Source organism: Pseudorca crassidens, chromosome 19 (assembly GCF_039906515.1).
Source record: "Pseudorca crassidens isolate mPseCra1 chromosome 19, mPseCra1.hap1, whole genome shotgun sequence".
Lineage (NCBI taxonomy): Eukaryota > Metazoa > Chordata > Mammalia > Artiodactyla > Delphinidae > Pseudorca > Pseudorca crassidens.
This window is the reverse complement of record NC_090314.1, coordinates 1,470,372-1,492,766: the sequence shown is the minus strand read 5'-3', so window position 1 is coordinate 1,492,766 and position 22,395 is coordinate 1,470,372. Positions and strand designations below refer to the sequence as shown.

Below are 22,395 nucleotides of genomic sequence, written 5' to 3'. Positions count from 1 at the left end.
TATTTCATTTAGAATCATCATACCTGAATCCACTCATTATGCTGCTACGGGCCTGATGACATAGATTTCATTGCTGAGTGATATTGCATTGTACGTAAGTACCACAACTTCTTTATCCATATTTTACTTCCTGCGATATTGAACTTGTATCTTAAACGAGGTTCTTGTAAACAGAGCCGTCCCAAACTTTGGGGTGGCTGTGTCTTTTTGATTTTAATTTCTCTAAGCTATAGGACCATAAGTGGAAGTGCCTTAGGCTCTGTTGCTTTGTGTTTTAGATGTTTCAGGAAACACCATACACTTCTCCTGAGTGGCTGTTGGCAATTTACATCCCGCCCATCAGCATAACAAGGCTCCCAGTTCTCCATGGCCTGTCCTGCCTTTCTGGATTTTACACTTTTTTCAGATGGCCCTTTGACCGGGGGGGAAGTGAGACTTCATTGTAGTGCAGATTTCTTTGCAAGCTTGCTTGGTTGGCCAAAAAGGGCGTATGCGTTTTTTCCTGAATATATTCAGGAAAAAACGCATACGCCCTTTTTGGCCAAGTGCATCATTGTGGACATTCTGCCTCTTTTCCTATGCTTTCAATGCAATTCCAGTCTACCTCCTGAAATCGGTTTCCTGCAATTCTGCCCCACTTTCAAGTCGTCTTGGGAGCCTTACTTCAGTATATTTTTGGACGATAGCTGTCATTTATAACTCTGCAGGTTTGTGAATTACAGTGCCCCAGAGCTCCTTTCTTCAACTCGCTTTCTTGTGAGCTGGCCACAACACCGCACGATTGCTTCAGGCCCTAATCTGGTTCCGGCACGGCACGCTGAGCCTTTGGTTAATTCCTCTTCCAGGTGGGAAATGAGAGTTAAATTTGCCCGTCCAGACAACTCCAGCTAGTCTCTCATTGGTTCTCCCTATTCCTGTTCATCTTCTGCAGAAATTGCAAACTGGGCCAAAGAGGAGGTTAAAGGCACTGACTCTCCAAGTCGGGAGAGTGTTAGTAAAGTGTCTGGATTGTTGCACCCGAGTACCAGGGGAGGAAAACTGAGACATATTGGAACACGTTTCCCGATCACACGGTTGATCATACTCTGGGTTCCACATGCATGTTTTAGCTGAAGGAAGAATCCCTTAAACCTGGAGAGTTGAGACCCGTGGAATGGGTACCATGCAATATGACTTCAAAAGATCTTCATTTGCTCACCGAACCTCTCCAATCCTATCACTGCAGCGTTTATGCCCCTATAAACACGCTTGATTCTCTTTCGGAGACATAGCAATCCATAGGTTTTCAGATACTTACTAGTCAGGTACATTCTTAGGCGTTTAATATGGGGTGTTGAGTCCATTTCGTTGAGCAAGGAGTAGCTCTTGTCTATTACATATTTGGCTTAAGGAACTTTATCTGTGCTCATTTCAATGTCCGGTTTTATGCAGCACCCCAACTCACCTTTCCCCTTAAGCAAGCATAAGTTGGTTTTCTAAATTTGAGACCCTGTTCTGTTTTGTAATTCAGTTCCTGTGTAGCCAAGTTTACATTCCGTGTATTAGTGATATCTTATGATGTTTCTTTTTCTGTGTGACATATTTCAGTTAGAATCATCATACCTGAATCCACTCATTATGCTGCTACGGGCCTGATGACATAGATTTCATTGCTGAGTGATATTGCATTGTACGTAAGTACCACAACTTCTTTATCCATTTTTCACTTTCTGCGATATTGAACTTGTACCGTAAACGAGTTTCTTGTAAACAGAGCCGTCCCAAACTTTGGGGTGGCTGTGTCTTTTTGATTTTAATTTCCCTAAGCTATAGGACCATAAGTGGAAGTGCCCTAGGCTCTGTTGCTTTGTTTTTTAGATGTTTCAGGAAACACCATACACTTCTCCCGAGTGGCTGTTGGCAATTTACATCTCCCCCATCAGCATAACAAGGCTCCCAGTTCTCCATGGCCTGTCCTGCCTTTCTGGATTTTACACATTTTTCTGATGGCCATTTTGACCAGTGGGAAGTGCGACTTCATTGTAGTGCAGATTTCCTTTGCAAGCTTGCTTGGTTGGCCAAAAAGGGCGTATGCGTTTTTTCCTGAATATATTCAGGAAAAAACGCATACGCCCTTTTTGGCCAAGTGCATCATTGTGGACGTTCTGCCTCTTTTCCTATGCTTTCAATGCAATTCCAGTCTACGTCCTGAAATCGGTTTCCTGCAATTCTGCCCCGCTTTCAAGTCCTCTTGGCAGGCTTACTTCAGTATATCTTTGGACGATAGCTGTCATTTATAAGTCTGCAGGTTTCTGAATTACAGTGCCCCTGAGCTCCTTTCTTCAACTCGCTTTTTTTGTGAGCTGGCCACAACACCGCACGATTGCTTCAAGCCCTAATCTGGTTCCGGCACGGCACGCTGAGCCTTTGGTTAATTCCTCTTCCTGGTGGGAAATGACAGTTAAATTTGCCCGTCCAGACACCTCCAGCTAGTCTCTCATTGGTCCTCCCTATTCCTGTTCATCTTCTGCAGAAATTGCAAACTGGGCCAAACAAGAGGTTAAAGGCACTGACTCTCCAAGTCGGGAGAGTGTTAGTAAAGCGTCTGGAATGTTGCACCCGAGTACCAGGGGACGAAAACTGAGACATATTTGAACACGTTTCCCGATCACACGGTGGATCATACTCTGGGTTCCACATGCATGTTTTAGCTGAAGGAAGAATCCCTGAAACCTGGAGAGTTGAGACCCGTGGAATGGGTACCATGAAATATGACTTCAAAGGGTCTTCATTTGCTCACCGAACCTCTCCAATCCTATCACTGCTGCGTTTATGCCCCTGTACACACGCTTGATTCTCTTTTGGAGACATAGCAATCCATAGGTTTTAAGATACTTACTAGTCAGGTACATTCTTAGGCGTTTAATATGGGGTGTTGAGTCCATTTCGTTGAGCAAGGAGTAGCTCTTGTCTATTCCATATTTGGCTTAAGGAACTTTATCTGTGCTCATTTCAATCTCTGGTTTTATGCAGCACCCCAACTCACCTTTCCCCTTAAGCAAGCATAAGTTGGTTTTCTAAATTTGAGACCCTGTTCTGTTTTGTAATTCAGTTCCTGTGTAGCCAAGTTTACATTCCGTGTATTAGTGATATCTTATGATGTTTCTTTTTCTGTGTGACTTATTTCAGTTAGAATCATCATACCTGAATCCACTCATTATGCTGCTACGCGCCTGATGACATAGATTTCATTGCTGAGTGATATTGCATTGTACGTAAGTACCACAACTTCTTTATCCATTTTTCACTTTCTGCGATATTGAACTTGTATCGTAAACGAGGTTCTTGTAAACAGAGCCGTCCCAAACTTTGGGGTGGCTGTGTCTTTTTGATTTTAATTTCCCTAAGCTATAGGACCATAAGTGGAAGTGCCCTAGGCTCTGTTGCTTTGTGTTTTAGATGTTTCAGGAAACACCATACACTTCTCCCAAGTGGCTGTTGGCAATTTACATGTCCCCCATCAGCAAACAAGGCTCCCAATTCTCCATGGCCTGTCCTGCCTTTCTGGATTTTACACTTTTTTCAGATGGCCCTTTTGACCGGGGGGATGTGAGACTTCATTGTAGTACAGATTTCCTTTGCAAGCTTGCTTGGTTGGCCAAAAAGGGCGTATGCGTTTTTTCCTGAATATATTCAGGAAAAAACGCATACGCCCTTTTTGGCCAAGTGCATCATTGTGGACGTTCTGCCTCTTTTCCTATGCTTTCAATGCAATTCCAGTCTACCTCCTGAAATCGGTTTCCTGCAATTCTGCCCCGCTTTCAAGTCCTCTTGGCAGCCTTACTTCAGTATATTTTTGGACGATAGCTGTCATTTATAACTCTGCAGGTTTGTGAAGTACAGTGCCCCTGAGCTCCTTCCTTCAACTCACTTTCTTGTGAGCTGGCCGCAATACCGCAGGATTGCTTCAGGCCCTAATCTGGTTCCAGCACGGCACGTTGAGCCTTTGGTTAATTCCTCTTCCTGGTGGGAAATGAGAGTTAAATTTGCCCGTCCAGACACCTCCAGCTAGTCTCTCATTGGTTCTCCCTATTCCTGTTCATCTTCCGCAGAAATTGCAAACTGGGCCAAACAGGAGGTTAAAGGCACTGACTCTCCAAGTCGGGAGAGTGTTAGTAAAGCGTCTGGAATGTTGCACCCGAGTACCAGGTGATGAAAACTGAGACATACTGGAACACGTCTCCCGATCACTCGGTTGATCATACTCTGGGTTCCACATGCATGTTTTAGCTGAAGGAAGAATCCCTGAAACCTGGAGATTTGAGACCCGTGGAATGGGTACCATGCAATATGACTTCAAAGGGTCTTCATTTGCTCACTGAACCTCTCCAATCCTATCACTGCTGCGTTTATGCCCCTGTACACACGCTTGATTCTCTTTCAGAGACATGGCAATCCATAGGTTTTAAGATACTTACTAGTCAGGTACATTCTAAGGCGTTTAATATGGGGTGTTGAGTCCATTTCGTTGAGCAAGGAGTAGCTCTTGTCTATTCCATATTTGGCTTAAGGAACTTTATCTGTGCTCATTTCAATCTCTGGTTTTATGCAGCACCCCAACTCACCTTTCCCCTTAAGCAAGCATAAGTTGGTTTTCTAAATTTGAGACCCTGTTCTGTTTTGGAATTCAGTTCCTGTGTAGCCAAGTTTACATTCCGTGTATTAGTGATATCTTATGATGTTTCTTTTTCTGTGTGAATTATTTCAGTTAGAATCATCGTACCTGAATCCACTCATTATGCTGCTACGCGCCTGATGACATAGATTTCATTGCTGAGTGATATTGAATTGTACGTAAGTACCACAAATTCTTTATCCATTTTTCACTTTCTGTGATATTGAACTTGTACCGTAAACGAGGTTCATGTAAACAGAGCCATCCCAAACTTTGGGGTGGCTGTGTCTTTTTGATTTTAATTTGCCTAAGCTATAGAACCATATGTGGAAGTGCCCTAGGTTCTGTTGCTTTGTGTTTTAGATGTTTCAGGAAACACCATACACTTCTCCCAAGTGGCTGTTGGCAATTTACATCCCGCCCATCAGCATAACAAGGCTCCCAGTTCTCCATGGCCTGTCCTGCCTTTCTGGATTTTACACTTTTTTCAGATGACCCTTTTGACCGGGGGGGAGTGAGACTTCATTGTAGTGCAGATTTCCTTTGCAAGCTTGCTTGGTTGGCCAAAAAGGGCGTATGCGTTTTTTCCTGAATATATTCAGGAAAAAACGCATACGCCCTTTTTGGCCAAGTGCATCATTGTGGACGTTCTGCCTCTTTTCGTATGCTTTCAATGCAATTCCAGTCTACCTCCTGAAATCGGTTTCCTGCAATTCTGCCCCGCTTTCAAGTCCTCTTGGCAGCCTTACTTCAGTATATTTTTGGACGATAGCTGTCATTTATAACTCTGCAGGTTTGTGAAGTACAGTGCCCCTGAGCTCCTTCCTTCAACTCACTTTCTTGTGAGCTGGCCGCAATACCGCATGATTGCTTCAGGCCCTAATCTGGTTCCAGCACGGCACGTTGAGCCTTTGGTTAATTCCTCTTCCTGGTGGGAAATGAGAGTTAAATTTGCCCGTCCAGACACCTCCAGCTAGTCTCTCATTGGTTCTCGCTATTCCTGTTCATCTTCCGCAGAAATTGCAAACTGGGCCAAACAGGAGGTTAAAGGGACTGACTCTCCAAGTCGGGAGGGTGTTAGTAAAGCGTCTGGAATGTTGCACCCGAGTACCAGGGTACGAAAACTGAGACATATTTGAACACGTCTCCCGATCACATGGTTGATCATACTCTAGGTTCCACATGCATGTTTTAGCTGAAGGAAGAATACCTTAAACCTGGGTAGTTGAAACCCGTGGAATGGGTACCATGCAATATGACTTCAAAGTGTCTTCATTTGCTCACCGAACCTCTCCAATCCTATCACTGCTGCGTTTATGCCCCTGTACACATGCTTGATTCTCTTTCGGAGACATAGCAATCCATAGGTTTTAAGATACTTACTAGTCAGGTACATTCTTAGGCGTTTAATATGCGGTGTTGAGTCCATTTCGTTGAGCAAGGAGTAGCTCTTGTCTATTCCATATTTGGCTTAAGGAACTTTATCTGTGCTCATTTCAATCTCTGGTTTTATGCAGCACCCCAACTCACCTTTACCCTTAAGCAAGCATAAGTTGGTTTTCTAAATTTGAGACCCTGTTCTGTTCTGTAATTCAGTTCCTGTGTAGCCAAGTTTACATTCCGTGTATTACTGATATCTTATGATGTTTCTTTTTCTGTGTGACTTATTTCAGTTAGAATCATCATACCTGAATCCACTCATTGTGCTGCTAAGGGCCTGATGACATAGATTTCATTGCTGAGTGATATTGCTTTGTAAGTAAATACCACAACTTCTTTATCCATTTTTCGCTCTTTGCGATATTGAACTTGTACCGTAAACGAGGTTCTTGTAAACAGAGCCGTCCCAAACTTTGGGGTGGCTGTGTCTTTTTGATTTTAATTTCCCTAAGCTATAGGACCATAAGTGGAAGTGCCCTAGGCTCTGTTGCTCTGTTTTCTAGATGTTTCAAGAAACACCATACACTTCTCCCCAGTGGCTGTTGGCAATTTACATCCCGCCCATCAGCATAACAAGGCTCCCAGTTCTCCATGGCCTGTCCTGCCTTTCTGGATTTTACACTTTTTTCAGATGGCCCTTTTGACCGGGGGGAAGTGAGACTTTATTGTAGTGCAGATTTCATTTGCAAGCTTGCTTGGTTGGCCAAAAAGGGCGTATGTGTTTTTTCCCGAATATATTCAGGAAAAAACACATACGCCCTTTTTGGCCAAGTGCATCATTGTGGACGTTCTGCCTCTTTTCCTATGCTTTCAATGCAATTCCAGTCTACCTCCTGAAATCGGTTTCCTGCAATTCTGCCCCGCTTTCAAGTCCTCTTGGCAGCCTTACTTCAGTATATTTTTGGACGATAGCTGTCATTTATAAGACTGCAGGTTTGTGAATTACAGTGCCCCTGAGCTCCTTTCTTCAACTCGCTTTCTTGTGAGCGGGCCGCAACACCTCACGATTGCTTCAGGCCCTAATCTGGTTCCGGCACGGCATGCTGAGCCTTTGGTTAATTCCTCTTCCTGGTGGGAATTGAGAGTTAAATTTGCCCGTCCAGACACCTCCAGCTAGTCTCTCATTGGTTCTCCCTATTCCTGTTCATCTTCCACAGAATAGCAAACTGGGCCAAACAGGAGGTTAAAGGCACTGACTCACCAAGTCGGGAGAGTGTTAGTAAAGCGTCTGGAATGTTGCACCCGAGTACCAGGGGACAAAAACTGAGACATACTGGAACACGGCTCGCGATCACATGGTTGATCATACTCTGGGTTCCACATGCATGTTTTAGCTGAAGGAAGAATCCCTGAAACCTACAGAGTTGAGACCCGTGGAATGGGTACCATGCAATATGACTTCAAAGGGTCTTCATTTGCTCACCGAACATTTCCAATCCTTTCACTGTTGCGTTTATGCCCCTGTACACACGCTTGATTCCCTTTCGGAGACATAACAATCCATAGGTTTTCAGATACTTACTAGTCAGGTACATTCTTAGGCATTTAATATGTGGTGTTGAGTCCATTTCGTTGAGCAAGGAGTAGCTCTTGTCTATTCCATATTTGGCTTAAGGAACTTTATCTGTGCTCATTTAAATCTCTGGTTTTATGCAGCACCCTAACACACCTTTCCCCTTAAGCAACCATAAGTTGGTTTTCGAAATTTGAGACCGTGTTCTGTTTTGTAATTCAGTTCCTGTTTAACCCAGTTTACTTTCCGTGTATTAGTGATATCTTATGATGTTTCTTTTTCTGTGTGACTTATTTCAGTTAGAATCATCGTACCTGAATCCACTCATTATGCTGCTACGGGCCTGATGACATAGATTTCATTGCTGAGTGATACTGCATTGTACGTAAGTACCACAAGTTCTTTATCCACTTTTCACTTTCTGCGATGTTGAACTTGTACTGTAAACGAGGTTCTTGTAAACAGAGGCGTCCCAAACTTTGGGGTGGCTGTGTCTTTTTGATTTTAATTTCCCTAAGCTATAGGACCATAAGTGGAAGTGCCCTAGGCTCTGTTGCTTTGTTTTTTAGATGTTTCAGGAAACACCATACACTTCTCCCGAGTGTCTGTTGGCAATTTACATCCCGCCCATCAGCATAACAAGGCTCCCAGTTCTCCATGGCCTGTCCTGCCTTTCTGGATTTTACACTTTTTTCAGATGGCCCTTTTGACCGGGGGGAAGTGAGACTTCATTGTAGTGCAGATTTCCTTTGCAAGCTTGCTTGGTTGGCCAAAAAGGGCGTATGCGTTTTTTCCTGAATATATTCAGGAAAAAACGCATACGCCCTTTTTGGCCAAGTGCATCATGGTGGACGTTCTGCCTCTTTTCCTATGCTTTCAATGCAATTCCAGTCTACCTCCTGAAATCGGTTTCCTGCAATTCTGCCCCGCTTTCAAGTCCTCTTGGCAGCCTTACTTCAGTATATTTTTGGACGATAGCTGTCATTTATAACTCTGCAGGTTTGTGAATTACAGTGCCCCTGAGCTCCTTTCTTCAACTCGCTTTCTTTTGAGCTGGCCGCAACACCGCAGGATGGCTTCAGGCCCTAATCTGGTTCCGGCACGGCACGCTGAGCCTTTGGTTAATTCCTCTTCCTGGTGGGAAATGAGAGTTAAATTTGCCCGTCCAGCCACCTCCAGCTAGTCTCTCATTGGTTCTCGCTATTCCTGTTCATCTTCCGCAGAAATTGCAAACTGGGCCAAACAGGAGGTTAAAGGGACTGACTCTCCAAGTCGGGAGAGTGTTAGTAAAGCGTCTGGAATGTTGCACCCGAGTACCAGGGTACGAAAACTGAGACATATTTGAACACGTCTCCCGATCACATGGTTGATCATACTCTAGGTTCCACATGCATGATTTAGCTGAAGGAAGAATACCTTAAACCTGGGTAGTTGAAACCCGTGGAATGGGTACCATGCAATATGACTTCAAAGGGTCTTCATTTGCTCACCGAACCTCTCCAATCCTATCACTGCTGCGTTTATGCCCCTGTACACATGCTTGATTCTCTTTCGGAGACATAGCAATCCATAGGTTTTAAGATACTTACTAGTCAGGTACATTCTTAGGTGTTTAACATGCGGTGTTGAGTCCATTTCGTTGAGCAAGGAGTAGCTCTTGTCTATTCCATATTTGGCTTAAGGAACTTTATCTGTGCTCATTTCAATCTCTGGTTTTATGCAGCACCCCAACTCACCTTTCCCCTTAAGCAAGCATAAGTTGGTTTTCTAAGTTTGAGACACTGTTCTGTTCTGTAATTCAGTTCCTGTGTAGCCAAGTTTACATTCCGTGTATTACTGATTTCTTATGATGTTTCTTTTTCTGTGTGACTTATTTCAGTTAGAATCACCATACCTGAATCCACTCATTGTGTTGCTAAGGGCCTGATGACATAGATTTCATTGCTGAGTGATATTGCTTTGTAAGTAAATACCACAATTTCTTTATCCATTTTTCACTTTCTGCGATGTTGAACTTGTACTGTAAACGAGGTTCTTGTAAACAGAAGCGTCCCAAACTTTGGGGTGGCTGTGTCTTTTTGATTTTAATTTCCCTAAGCTATAGGACCATAAGTGGAAGTGCCCTAGGCTCTGTTGCTTTGTTTTTTAGATGTTTCAGGAAACACCATACACTTCTCCCGAGTGTCTGTTGGCAATTTACATCCCGCCCATCAGCATAACAAGGCTCCCAGTTCTCCATGGCCTGTCCTGCCTTTCTGGATTTTACACTTTTTTCACATGGCCCTTTTGACCAGGGGGAAGTGAGACTTCATTGTAGTACAGATTTCATTTGCAAGCTTGCTTGGTTGGCCAAAAAGGGCGTATGCGTTTTTTCCTGAATATATTCAGGAAAAAACGCATACGCCCTTTTTGGCCAAGTGCATCATTGTGGACGTTCTGCCTCTTTTCCTATGCTTTCAATGCAATTCCAGTCTACCTCCTGAAATCGGTTTCCTGCAATTCTGCCCCGCTTTCAAGTCCTCTTGGCAGCCTTACTTCAGTATATTTTTGGACGATAGCTGTCATTTATAACTCTGCAGGTTTGTGAATTACAGTGCCCCTGAGCTCCTTTCTTCAACTCGCTTTCTTTTGGGCTCGCCGCAACACCACAGGATGGCTTCAGGCCCTAATCTGTTTCCGGCACTATACGCTGAGCCTTTGGTTATTTCCTCTTCCTGCTGGGAAATGAGAGTTAAATTTGCCCGTCCAGACACCTCCAGCTAGTCTCTCATTGGTTCTCCCTATTCCTGTTCATCTTCCGCAGAAATTGCAAACTGGGCCAAACAGGAGGTTAAAGGCGCTGACTCTCCAAGTGGGGAGAGTGTTAGTAAAGCGTCTGGAATGTTGCACCCGAGTACCAGGGGACGAAAACTGAGACATATTTGAACACGTCTCCCGTTCACACGGTTGATCATACTCTGGGTTCCACATGCATGTTTTAGCTGAAGGAAGAATCCCTTAAACCTGGAGAGTTGAGACCCGTGGAATGGGTACCATGCAATATGACTTCAAAGGGTCTTCATTTGCTCACCGAACTTCTCCAATCCTATCACTGCAGCGTTTATTCCCCTGTACACACGCTTGATTCTCTTTTGGAGACATAGCAATCCATAGGTTTTAAGATACTTACTAGTCAGGTACATTCTTAGGCGTTTAATATGTGGTGTTGAGTCCATTTCGTTGAGCAAGGAGTAGCTCTTGTCTATTCCATATTTGGCTTAAGGAACTTTATCTGTGCTCATTTCAATCTCTGGTTTTATGCAGCACCCCAACTCACCTTTCCCCTTAAGCAAGCATAAGTTGGTTTTCTAAATTTCAGACCCTGTTCTGTTTTGTAATTCAGTTACTGTGTAGCCAAGTTTACATTCCGTGTATTAGTGATACCTTATGATGTTTCTTTTTCTGTGTGACTTATTTCATTTAGAATCATCATACCTGAATCCACTCATTATGATGCTACGGGCCTGATGACATAGATTTCATTGCTGAGTGATATTGCATTGTACGTAAGTACCACAACTTCTTTATCCATATTTTACTTCCTGCGATATTGAACTTGTATCGTAAACGAGGTTCTTGTAAACAGAGCCGTCCCAAACTTTGGGGTGGCTGTGTCTTTTTGATTTTAATTTCTCTAAGCTATAGGACCATAAGTGGAAGTGCCTTAGGCTCTGTTGCTTTGTGTTTTAGATGTTTCAGGAAACACCATACACTTCTCCTGAGTGGCTGTTGGCAATTTACATCCCGCCCATCAGCATAACAAGGCTCCCAGTTCTCCATGGCCTGTCCTGCCTTTCTGGATTTTACACTTTTTTCAGATGGCCCTTTGACCGGGGGGGAAGTGAGACTTCATTGTAGTGCAGATTTCTTTGCAAGCTTGCTTGGTTGGCCAAAAAGGGCGTATGCGTTTTTTCCTGAATATATTCAGGAAAAAACGCATACGCCCTTTTTGGCCAAGTGCATCATTGTGGACATTCTGCCTCTTTTCCTATGCTTTCAATGCAATTCCAGTCTACCTCCTGAAATCGGTTTCCTGCAATTCTGCCCCACTTTCAAGTCGTCTTGGGAGCCTTACTTCAGTATATTTTTGGACGATAGCTGTCATTTATAACTCTGCAGGTTTGTGAATTACAGTGCCCCAGAGCTCCTTTCTTCAACTCGCTTTCTTGTGAGCTGGCCACAACACCGCACGATTGCTTCAGGCCCTAATCTGGTTCCGGCACGGCACGCTGAGCCTTTGGTTAATTCCTCTTCCAGGTGGGAAATGAGAGTTAAATTTGCCCGTCCAGACAACTCCAGCTAGTCTCTCATTGGTTCTCCCTATTCCTGTTCATCTTCTGCAGAAATTGCAAACTGGGCCAAAGAGGAGGTTAAAGGCACTGACTCTCCAAGTCGGGAGAGTGTTAGTAAAGTGTCTGGATTGTTGCACCCGAGTACCAGGGGAGGAAAACTGAGACATATTGGAACACGTTTCCCGATCACACGGTTGATCATACTCTGGGTTCCACATGCATGTTTTAGCTGAAGGAAGAATCCCTTAAACCTGGAGAGTTGAGACCCGTGGAATGGGTACCATGCAATATGACTTCAAAAGATCTTCATTTGCTCACCGAACCTCTCCAATCCTATCACTGCAGCGTTTATGCCCCTATAAACACGCTTGATTCTCTTTCGGAGACATAGCAATCCATAGGTTTTCAGATACTTACTAGTCAGGTACATTCTTAGGCGTTTAATATGGGGTGTTGAGTCCATTTCGTTGAGCAAGGAGTAGCTCTTGTCTATTACATATTTGGCTTAAGGAACTTTATCTGTGCTCATTTCAATGTCCGGTTTTATGCAGCACCCCAACTCACCTTTCCCCTTAAGCAAGCATAAGTTGGTTTTCTAAATTTGAGACCCTGTTCTGTTTTGTAATTCAGTTCCTGTGTAGCCAAGTTTACATTCCGTGTATTAGTGATATCTTATGATGTTTCTTTTTCTGTGTGACATATTTCAGTTAGAATCATCATACCTGAATCCACTCATTATGCTGCTACGGGCCTGATGACATAGATTTCATTGCTGAGTGATATTGCATTGTACGTAAGTACCACAACTTCTTTATCCATTTTTCACTTTCTGCGATATTGAACTTGTACCGTAAACGAGTTTCTTGTAAACAGAGCCGTCCCAAACTTTGGGGTGGCTGTGTCTTTTTGATTTTAATTTCCCTAAGCTATAGGACCATAAGTGGAAGTGCCCTAGGCTCTGTTGCTTTGTTTTTTAGATGTTTCAGGAAACACCATACACTTCTCCCGAGTGGCTGTTGGCAATTTACATCTCCCCCATCAGCATAACAAGGCTCCCAGTTCTCCATGGCCTGTCCTGCCTTTCTGGATTTTACACATTTTTCTGATGGCCATTTTGACCAGTGGGAAGTGCGACTTCATTGTAGTGCAGATTTCCTTTGCAAGCTTGCTTGGTTGGCCAAAAAGGGCGTATGCGTTTTTTCCTGAATATATTCAGGAAAAAACGCATACGCCCTTTTTGGCCAAGTGCATCATTGTGGACGTTCTGCCTCTTTTCCTATGCTTTCAATGCAATTCCAGTCTACGTCCTGAAATCGGTTTCCTGCAATTCTGCCCCGCTTTCAAGTCCTCTTGGCAGGCTTACTTCAGTATATCTTTGGACGATAGCTGTCATTTATAAGTCTGCAGGTTTCTGAATTACAGTGCCCCTGAGCTCCTTTCTTCAACTCGCTTTTTTTGTGAGCTGGCCACAACACCGCACGATTGCTTCAAGCCCTAATCTGGTTCCGGCACGGCACGCTGAGCCTTTGGTTAATTCCTCTTCCTGGTGGGAAATGACAGTTAAATTTGCCCGTCCAGACACCTCCAGCTAGTCTCTCATTGGTCCTCCCTATTCCTGTTCATCTTCTGCAGAAATTGCAAACTGGGCCAAACAAGAGGTTAAAGGCACTGACTCTCCAAGTCGGGAGAGTGTTAGTAAAGCGTCTGGAATGTTGCACCCGAGTACCAGGGGACGAAAACTGAGACATATTTGAACACGTTTCCCGATCACACGGTGGATCATACTCTGGGTTCCACATGCATGTTTTAGCTGAAGGAAGAATCCCTGAAACCTGGAGAGTTGAGACCCGTGGAATGGGTACCATGAAATATGACTTCAAAGGGTCTTCATTTGCTCACCGAACCTCTCCAATCCTATCACTGCTGCGTTTATGCCCCTGTACACACGCTTGATTCTCTTTTGGAGACATAGCAATCCATAGGTTTTAAGATACTTACTAGTCAGGTACATTCTTAGGCGTTTAATATGGGGTGTTGAGTCCATTTCGTTGAGCAAGGAGTAGCTCTTGTCTATTCCATATTTGGCTTAAGGAACTTTATCTGTGCTCATTTCAATCTCTGGTTTTATGCAGCACCCCAACTCACCTTTCCCCTTAAGCAAGCATAAGTTGGTTTTCTAAATTTGAGACCCTGTTCTGTTTTGTAATTCAGTTCCTGTGTAGCCAAGTTTACATTCCGTGTATTAGTGATATCTTATGATGTTTCTTTTTCTGTGTGACTTATTTCAGTTAGAATCATCATACCTGAATCCACTCATTATGCTGCTACGCGCCTGATGACATAGATTTCATTGCTGAGTGATATTGCATTGTACGTAAGTACCACAACTTCTTTATCCATTTTTCACTTTCTGCGATATTGAACTTGTATCGTAAACGAGGTTCTTGTAAACAGAGCCGTCCCAAACTTTGGGGTGGCTGTGTCTTTTTGATTTTAATTTCCCTAAGCTATAGGACCATAAGTGGAAGTGCCCTAGGCTCTGTTGCTTTGTGTTTTAGATGTTTCAGGAAACACCATACACTTCTCCCAAGTGGCTGTTGGCAATTTACATGTCCCCCATCAGCAAACAAGGCTCCCAATTCTCCATGGCCTGTCCTGCCTTTCTGGATTTTACACTTTTTTCAGATGGCCCTTTTGACCGGGGGGATGTGAGACTTCATTGTAGTACAGATTTCCTTTGCAAGCTTGCTTGGTTGGCCAAAAAGGGCGTATGCGTTTTTTCCTGAATATATTCAGGAAAAAACGCATACGCCCTTTTTGGCCAAGTGCATCATTGTGGACGTTCTGCCTCTTTTCCTATGCTTTCAATGCAATTCCAGTCTACCTCCTGAAATCGGTTTCCTGCAATTCTGCCCCGCTTTCAAGTCCTCTTGGCAGCCTTACTTCAGTATATTTTTGGACGATAGCTGTCATTTATAACTCTGCAGGTTTGTGAAGTACAGTGCCCCTGAGCTCCTTCCTTCAACTCACTTTCTTGTGAGCTGGCCGCAATACCGCAGGATTGCTTCAGGCCCTAATCTGGTTCCAGCACGGCACGTTGAGCCTTTGGTTAATTCCTCTTCCTGGTGGGAAATGAGAGTTAAATTTGCCCGTCCAGACACCTCCAGCTAGTCTCTCATTGGTTCTCCCTATTCCTGTTCATCTTCCGCAGAAATTGCAAACTGGGCCAAACAGGAGGTTAAAGGCACTGACTCTCCAAGTCGGGAGAGTGTTAGTAAAGCGTCTGGAATGTTGCACCCGAGTACCAGGTGATGAAAACTGAGACATACTGGAACACGTCTCCCGATCACTCGGTTGATCATACTCTGGGTTCCACATGCATGTTTTAGCTGAAGGAAGAATCCCTGAAACCTGGAGATTTGAGACCCGTGGAATGGGTACCATGCAATATGACTTCAAAGGGTCTTCATTTGCTCACTGAACCTCTCCAATCCTATCACTGCTGCGTTTATGCCCCTGTACACACGCTTGATTCTCTTTCAGAGACATGGCAATCCATAGGTTTTAAGATACTTACTAGTCAGGTACATTCTAAGGCGTTTAATATGGGGTGTTGAGTCCATTTCGTTGAGCAAGGAGTAGCTCTTGTCTATTCCATATTTGGCTTAAGGAACTTTATCTGTGCTCATTTCAATCTCTGGTTTTATGCAGCACCCCAACTCACCTTTCCCCTTAAGCAAGCATAAGTTGGTTTTCTAAATTTGAGACCCTGTTCTGTTTTGGAATTCAGTTCCTGTGTAGCCAAGTTTACATTCCGTGTATTAGTGATATCTTATGATGTTTCTTTTTCTGTGTGAATTATTTCAGTTAGAATCATCGTACCTGAATCCACTCATTATGCTGCTACGCGCCTGATGACATAGATTTCATTGCTGAGTGATATTGAATTGTACGTAAGTACCACAAATTCTTTATCCATTTTTCACTTTCTGTGATATTGAACTTGTACCGTAAACGAGGTTCATGTAAACAGAGCCATCCCAAACTTTGGGGTGGCTGTGTCTTTTTGATTTTAATTTGCCTAAGCTATAGAACCATATGTGGAAGTGCCCTAGGTTCTGTTGCTTTGTGTTTTAGATGTTTCAGGAAACACCATACACTTCTCCCAAGTGGCTGTTGGCAATTTACATCCCGCCCATCAGCATAACAAGGCTCCCAGTTCTCCATGGCCTGTCCTGCCTTTCTGGATTTTACACTTTTTTCAGATGACCCTTTTGACCGGGGGGGAGTGAGACTTCATTGTAGTGCAGATTTCCTTTGCAAGCTTGCTTGGTTGGCCAAAAAGGGCGTATGCGTTTTTTCCTGAATATATTCAGGAAAAAACGCATACGCCCTTTTTTGCCAAGTGCATCATTGTGGACGTTCTGCCTCTTTTCCTATGCTTTCAATGCAATTCCAGTCTACGTCCTGAAATCGGTTTCCTGCAATTCTGCCCCGCTTTCAAGTCCTCTTGGCAGGCTTACTTCAGTATATCTTTGGACGATAGCTGTCATTTATAAGTCTGCAGGTTTCTGAATTACAGTGCCCCTGAGCTCCTTTCTTCAACTCGCTTTTTTTGTGAGCTGGCCACAACACCGCAGGATTGCTTCAAGCCCTAATCTGGTTCCGGCACGGCATGCTGAGCCTTTGGTTAATTCCTCTTCCTGGTGGGAAATGACAGTTAAATTTGCCCGTCCAGACACCTCCAGCTAGTCTCTCATTGGTCCTCCCTATTCCTGTTCATCTTCCGCAGAAATTGCAAACTGGGCCAAACAAGAGGTTAAAGGCACTGACTCTCCAAGTCGGGAGAGTGTTAGTAAAGCGTCTGGAATGTTGCACCCGAGTACCAGGGGACGAAAACTGAGACATATTTGAACACGTTTCCCGATCACACGGTGGATCATACTCTGGGTTCCACATGCATGTTTTAGCTGAAGGAAGAATCCCTGAAACCTGGAGAGTTGAATCCCGTGGAATGGGTACCATGAAATATGACTTCAAAGGGTCTTCATTTGCTCACCGAACCTCTCCAATCCTATCACTGCTGCGTTTATGCCCCTGTACACACGCTTGATTCTCTTTCAGAGACATAGCAATCCATAGGTTTTAAGATACTTACTAGTCAGGTACATTCTTAGGCGTTTAATATGGGGTGTTGAGTCCATTTCGTTGAGCAAGGAGTAGCTCTTGTCTATTCCATATTTGGCTTAAGGAACTTTATCTGTGCTCATTTCAATCTCTGGTTTTATGCAGCACCCCAACTCACCTTTCCCCTTAAGCAAGCATAAGTTGGTTTTCTAAATTTGAGACCATGTTCTGTTTTGGAATTCAGTTCCTGTGTAGCCAAGTTTACATTCCGTGTATTAGTGATATCTTATGATGTTTCTTTTTCTGTGTGACTTATTTCAGTTAGAATCATCATACCTGAATCCACTCATTATGCTGCTACGCGCCTGATGACATAGATTTCATTGCTGAGTGATATTGCATTGTACGTAAGTACCACAACTTCTTTATCCATTTTTCACTTTCTGCGATATTGAACTTGTATCGTGAACGAGGTTCTTGTAAACAGAGCCGTCCCAAACTTTGGGGTGGCTGTGTCTTTTTGATTTTAATTTCCCTAAGCTATAGGACCATAAGTGGAAGTGCCCTAGGCTCTGTTGCTTTGTGTTTTAGATGTTTCAGGAAACACCATACACTTCTCCCAAGTGGCTGTTGGCAATTTACATCTCCCCCATCAGCAAACAAGGCTCCCAGTTCTCCATGGCCTGTCCTGCCTTTCTGGATTTTACACTTTTTTCAGATGGCCCTTTTGACCGGGGGTATGTGAGCCTTCATTGTAGTGCAGATTTCCTTTGCAAGCTTGCTTGGTTGGCCAAAAAGGGCGTATGCGTTTTTTCCTGAATATATTCAGGAAAAAACGCATACGCCCTTTTTGGCCAAGTGCATCATTGTGGACGTTCTGCCTCTTTTCGTATGCTTTCAATGCAATTCCAGTCTACCTCCTGAAATCGGTTTCCTGCAATTCTGCCCCGCTTTCAAGTCCTCTTGGCAGCCTTACTTCAGTATATTTTTGGACGATAGCTGTCATTTATAACTCTGCAGGTTTGTGAAGTACAGTGCCCCTGAGCTCCTTCCTTCAACTCACTTTCTTGTGAGCTGGCCGCAATACCGCATGATTGCTTCAGGCCCTAATCTGGTTCCAGCACGGCACGTTGAGCCTTTGGTTAATTCCTCTTCCTGGTGGGAAATGAGAGTTAAATTTGCCCGTCCAGACACCTCCAGCTAGTCTCTCATTGGTTCTCGCTATTCCTGTTCATCTTCCGCAGAAATTGCAAACTGGGCCAAACAGGAGGTTAAAGGGACTGACTCTCCAAGTCGGGAGGGTGTTAGTAAAGCGTCTGGAATGTTGCACCCGAGTACCAGGGTACGAAAACTGAGACATATTTGAACACGTCTCCCGATCACATGGTTGATCATACTCTAGGTTCCACATGCATGTTTTAGCTGAAGGAAGAATACCTTAAACCTGGGTAGTTGAAACCCGTGGAATGGGTACCATGCAATATGACTTCAAAGTGTCTTCATTTGCTCACCGAACCTCTCCAATCCTATCACTGCTGCGTTTATGCCCCTGTACACATGCTTGATTCTCTTTCGGAGACATAGCAATCCATAGGTTTTAAGATACTTACTAGTCAGGTACATTCTTAGGCGTTTAATATGCGGTGTTGAGTCCATTTCGTTGAGCAAGGAGTAGCTCTTGTCTATTCCATATTTGGCTTAAGGAACTTTATCTGTGCTCATTTCAATCTCTGGTTTTATGCAGCACCCCAACTCACCTTTACCCTTAAGCAAGCATAAGTTGGTTTTCTAAATTTGAGACCCTGTTCTGTTCTGTAATTCAGTTCCTGTGTAGCCAAGTTTACATTCCGTGTATTACTGATATCTTATGATGTTTCTTTTTCTGTGTGACTTATTTCAGTTAGAATCATCATACCTGAATCCACTCATTGTGCTGCTAAGGGCCTGATGACATAGATTTCATTGCTGAGTGATATTGCTTTGTAAGTAAATACCACAACTTCTTTATCCATTTTTCGCTCTTTGCGATATTGAACTTGTACCGTAAACGAGGTTCTTGTAAACAGAGCCGTCCCAAACTTTGGGGTGGCTGTGTCTTTTTGATTTTAATTTCCCTAAGCTATAGGACCATAAGTGGAAGTGCCCTAGGCTCTGTTGCTCTGTTTTCTAGATGTTTCAAGAAACACCATACACTTCTCCCCAGTGGCTGTTGGCAATTTACATCCCGCCCATCAGCATAACAAGGCTCCCAGTTCTCCATGGCCTGTCCTGCCTTTCTGGATTTTACACTTTTTTCAGATGGCCCTTTTGACCGGGGGGAAGTGAGACTTTATTGTAGTGCAGATTTCATTTGCAAGCTTGCTTGGTTGGCCAAAAAGGGCGTATGTGTTTTTTCCCGAATATATTCAGGAAAAAACACATACGCCCTTTTTGGCCAAGTGCATCATTGTGGACGTTCTGCCTCTTTTCCTATGCTTTCAATGCAATTCCAGTCTACCTCCTGAAATCGGTTTCCTGCAATTCTGCCCCGCTTTCAAGTCCTCTTGGCAGCCTTACTTCAGTATATTTTTGGACGATAGCTGTCATTTATAAGACTGCAGGTTTGTGAATTACAGTGCCCCTGAGCTCCTTTCTTCAACTCGCTTTCTTGTGAGCGGGCCGCAACACCTCACGATTGCTTCAGGCCCTAATCTGGTTCCGGCACGGCATGCTGAGCCTTTGGTTAATTCCTCTTCCTGGTGGGAATTGAGAGTTAAATTTGCCCGTCCAGACACCTCCAGCTAGTCTCTCATTGGTTCTCCCTATTCCTGTTCATCTTCCACAGAATAGCAAACTGGGCCAAACAGGAGGTTAAAGGCACTGACTCACCAAGTCGGGAGAGTGTTAGTAAAGCGTCTGGAATGTTGCACCCGAGTACCAGGGGACAAAAACTGAGACATACTGGAACACGGCTCGCGATCACATGGTTGATCATACTCTGGGTTCCACATGCATGTTTTAGCTGAAGGAAGAATCCCTGAAACCTACAGAGTTGAGACCCGTGGAATGGGTACCATGCAATATGACTTCAAAGGGTCTTCATTTGCTCACCGAACATTTCCAATCCTTTCACTGTTGCGTTTATGCCCCTGTACACACGCTTGATTCCCTTTCGGAGACATAACAATCCATAGGTTTTCAGATACTTACTAGTCAGGTACATTCTTAGGCATTTAATATGTGGTGTTGAGTCCATTTCGTTGAGCAAGGAGTAGCTCTTGTCTATTCCATATTTGGCTTAAGGAACTTTATCTGTGCTCATTTAAATCTCTGGTTTTATGCAGCACCCTAACACACCTTTCCCCTTAAGCAACCATAAGTTGGTTTTCGAAATTTGAGACCGTGTTCTGTTTTGTAATTCAGTTCCTGTTTAACCCAGTTTACTTTCCGTGTATTAGTGATATCTTATGATGTTTCTTTTTCTGTGTGACTTATTTCAGTTAGAATCATCGTACCTGAATCCACTCATTATGCTGCTACGGGCCTGATGACATAGATTTCATTGCTGAGTGATACTGCATTGTACGTAAGTACCACAAGTTCTTTATCCACTTTTCACTTTCTGCGATGTTGAACTTGTACTGTAAACGAGGTTCTTGTAAACAGAGGCGTCCCAAACTTTGGGGTGGCTGTGTCTTTTTGATTTTAATTTCCCTAAGCTATAGGACCATAAGTGGAAGTGCCCTAGGCTCTGTTGCTTTGTTTTTTAGATGTTTCAGGAAACACCATACACTTCTCCCGAGTGTCTGTTGGCAATTTACATCCCGCCCATCAGCATAACAAGGCTCCCAGTTCTCCATGGCCTGTCCTGCCTTTCTGGATTTTACACTTTTTTCAGATGGCCCTTTTGACCGGGGGGAAGTGAGACTTCATTGTAGTGCAGATTTCCTTTGCAAGCTTGCTTGGTTGGCCAAAAAGGGCGTATGCGTTTTTTCCTGAATATATTCAGGAAAAAACGCATACGCCCTTTTTGGCCAAGTGCATCATGGTGGACGTTCTGCCTCTTTTCCTATGCTTTCAATGCAATTCCAGTCTACCTCCTGAAATCGGTTTCCTGCAATTCTGCCCCGCTTTCAAGTCCTCTTGGCAGCCTTACTTCAGTATATTTTTGGACGATAGCTGTCATTTATAACTCTGCAGGTTTGTGAATTACAGTGCCCCTGAGCTCCTTTCTTCAACTCGCTTTCTTTTGAGCTGGCCGCAACACCGCAGGATGGCTTCAGGCCCTAATCTGGTTCCGGCACGGCACGCTGAGCCTTTGGTTAATTCCTCTTCCTGGTGGGAAATGAGAGTTAAATTTGCCCGTCCAGCCACCTCCAGCTAGTCTCTCATTGGTTCTCGCTATTCCTGTTCATCTTCCGCAGAAATTGCAAACTGGGCCAAACAGGAGGTTAAAGGGACTGACTCTCCAAGTCGGGAGAGTGTTAGTAAAGCGTCTGGAATGTTGCACCCGAGTACCAGGGTACGAAAACTGAGACATATTTGAACACGTCTCCCGATCACATGGTTGATCATACTCTAGGTTCCACATGCATGATTTAGCTGAAGGAAGAATACCTTAAACCTGGGTAGTTGAAACCCGTGGAATGGGTACCATGCAATATGACTTCAAAGGGTCTTCATTTGCTCACCGAACCTCTCCAATCCTATCACTGCTGCGTTTATGCCCCTGTACACATGCTTGATTCTCTTTCAGAGACATAGCAATCCATAGGTTTTAAGATACTTACTAGTCAGGTACATTCTTAGGCGTTTAACATGCGGTGTTGAGTCCATTTCGTTGAGCAAGGAGTAGCTCTTGTCTATTCCATATTTGGCTTAAGGAACTTTATCTGTGCTCATTTCAATCTCTGGTTTTATGCAGCACCCCAACTCACCTTTCCCCTTAAGCAAGCATAAGTTGGTTTTCTAAGTTTGAGACACTGTTCTGTTCTGTAATTCAGTTCCTGTGTAGCCAAGTTTACATTCCGTGTATTACTGATTTCTTATGATGTTTCTTTTTCTGTGTGACTTATTTCAGTTAGAATCACCATACCTGAATCCACTCATTGTGTTGCTAAGGGCCTGATGACATAGATTTCATTGCTGAGTGATATTGCTTTGTAAGTAAATACCACAATTTCTTTATCCATTTTTCACTTTCTGCGATGTTGAACTTGTACTGTAAACGAGGTTCTTGTAAACAGAAGCGTCCCAAACTTTGGGGTGGCTGTGTCTTTTTGATTTTAATTTCCCTAAGCTATAGGACCATAAGTGGAAGTGCCCTAGGCTCTGTTGCTTTGTTTTTTAGA

At 43.8% G+C, this 22,395-nt stretch overlaps 1 long non-coding RNA gene across 1 annotated transcript; it reads left to right on the top strand.

Annotated features, from left to right (window-relative positions):
• Window position 1: 1 nt before the first annotated feature.
• On the top strand, window positions 2-12,997 carry LOC137212205 (uncharacterized). Its single transcript, XR_010937397.1, has 3 exons — window positions 2-90; window positions 1,588-1,669; window positions 12,646-12,997. It is a non-coding gene; the product is annotated as an uncharacterized lncRNA (long non-coding RNA).
• Window positions 12,998-22,395: the final 9,398 nt, after the last annotated feature.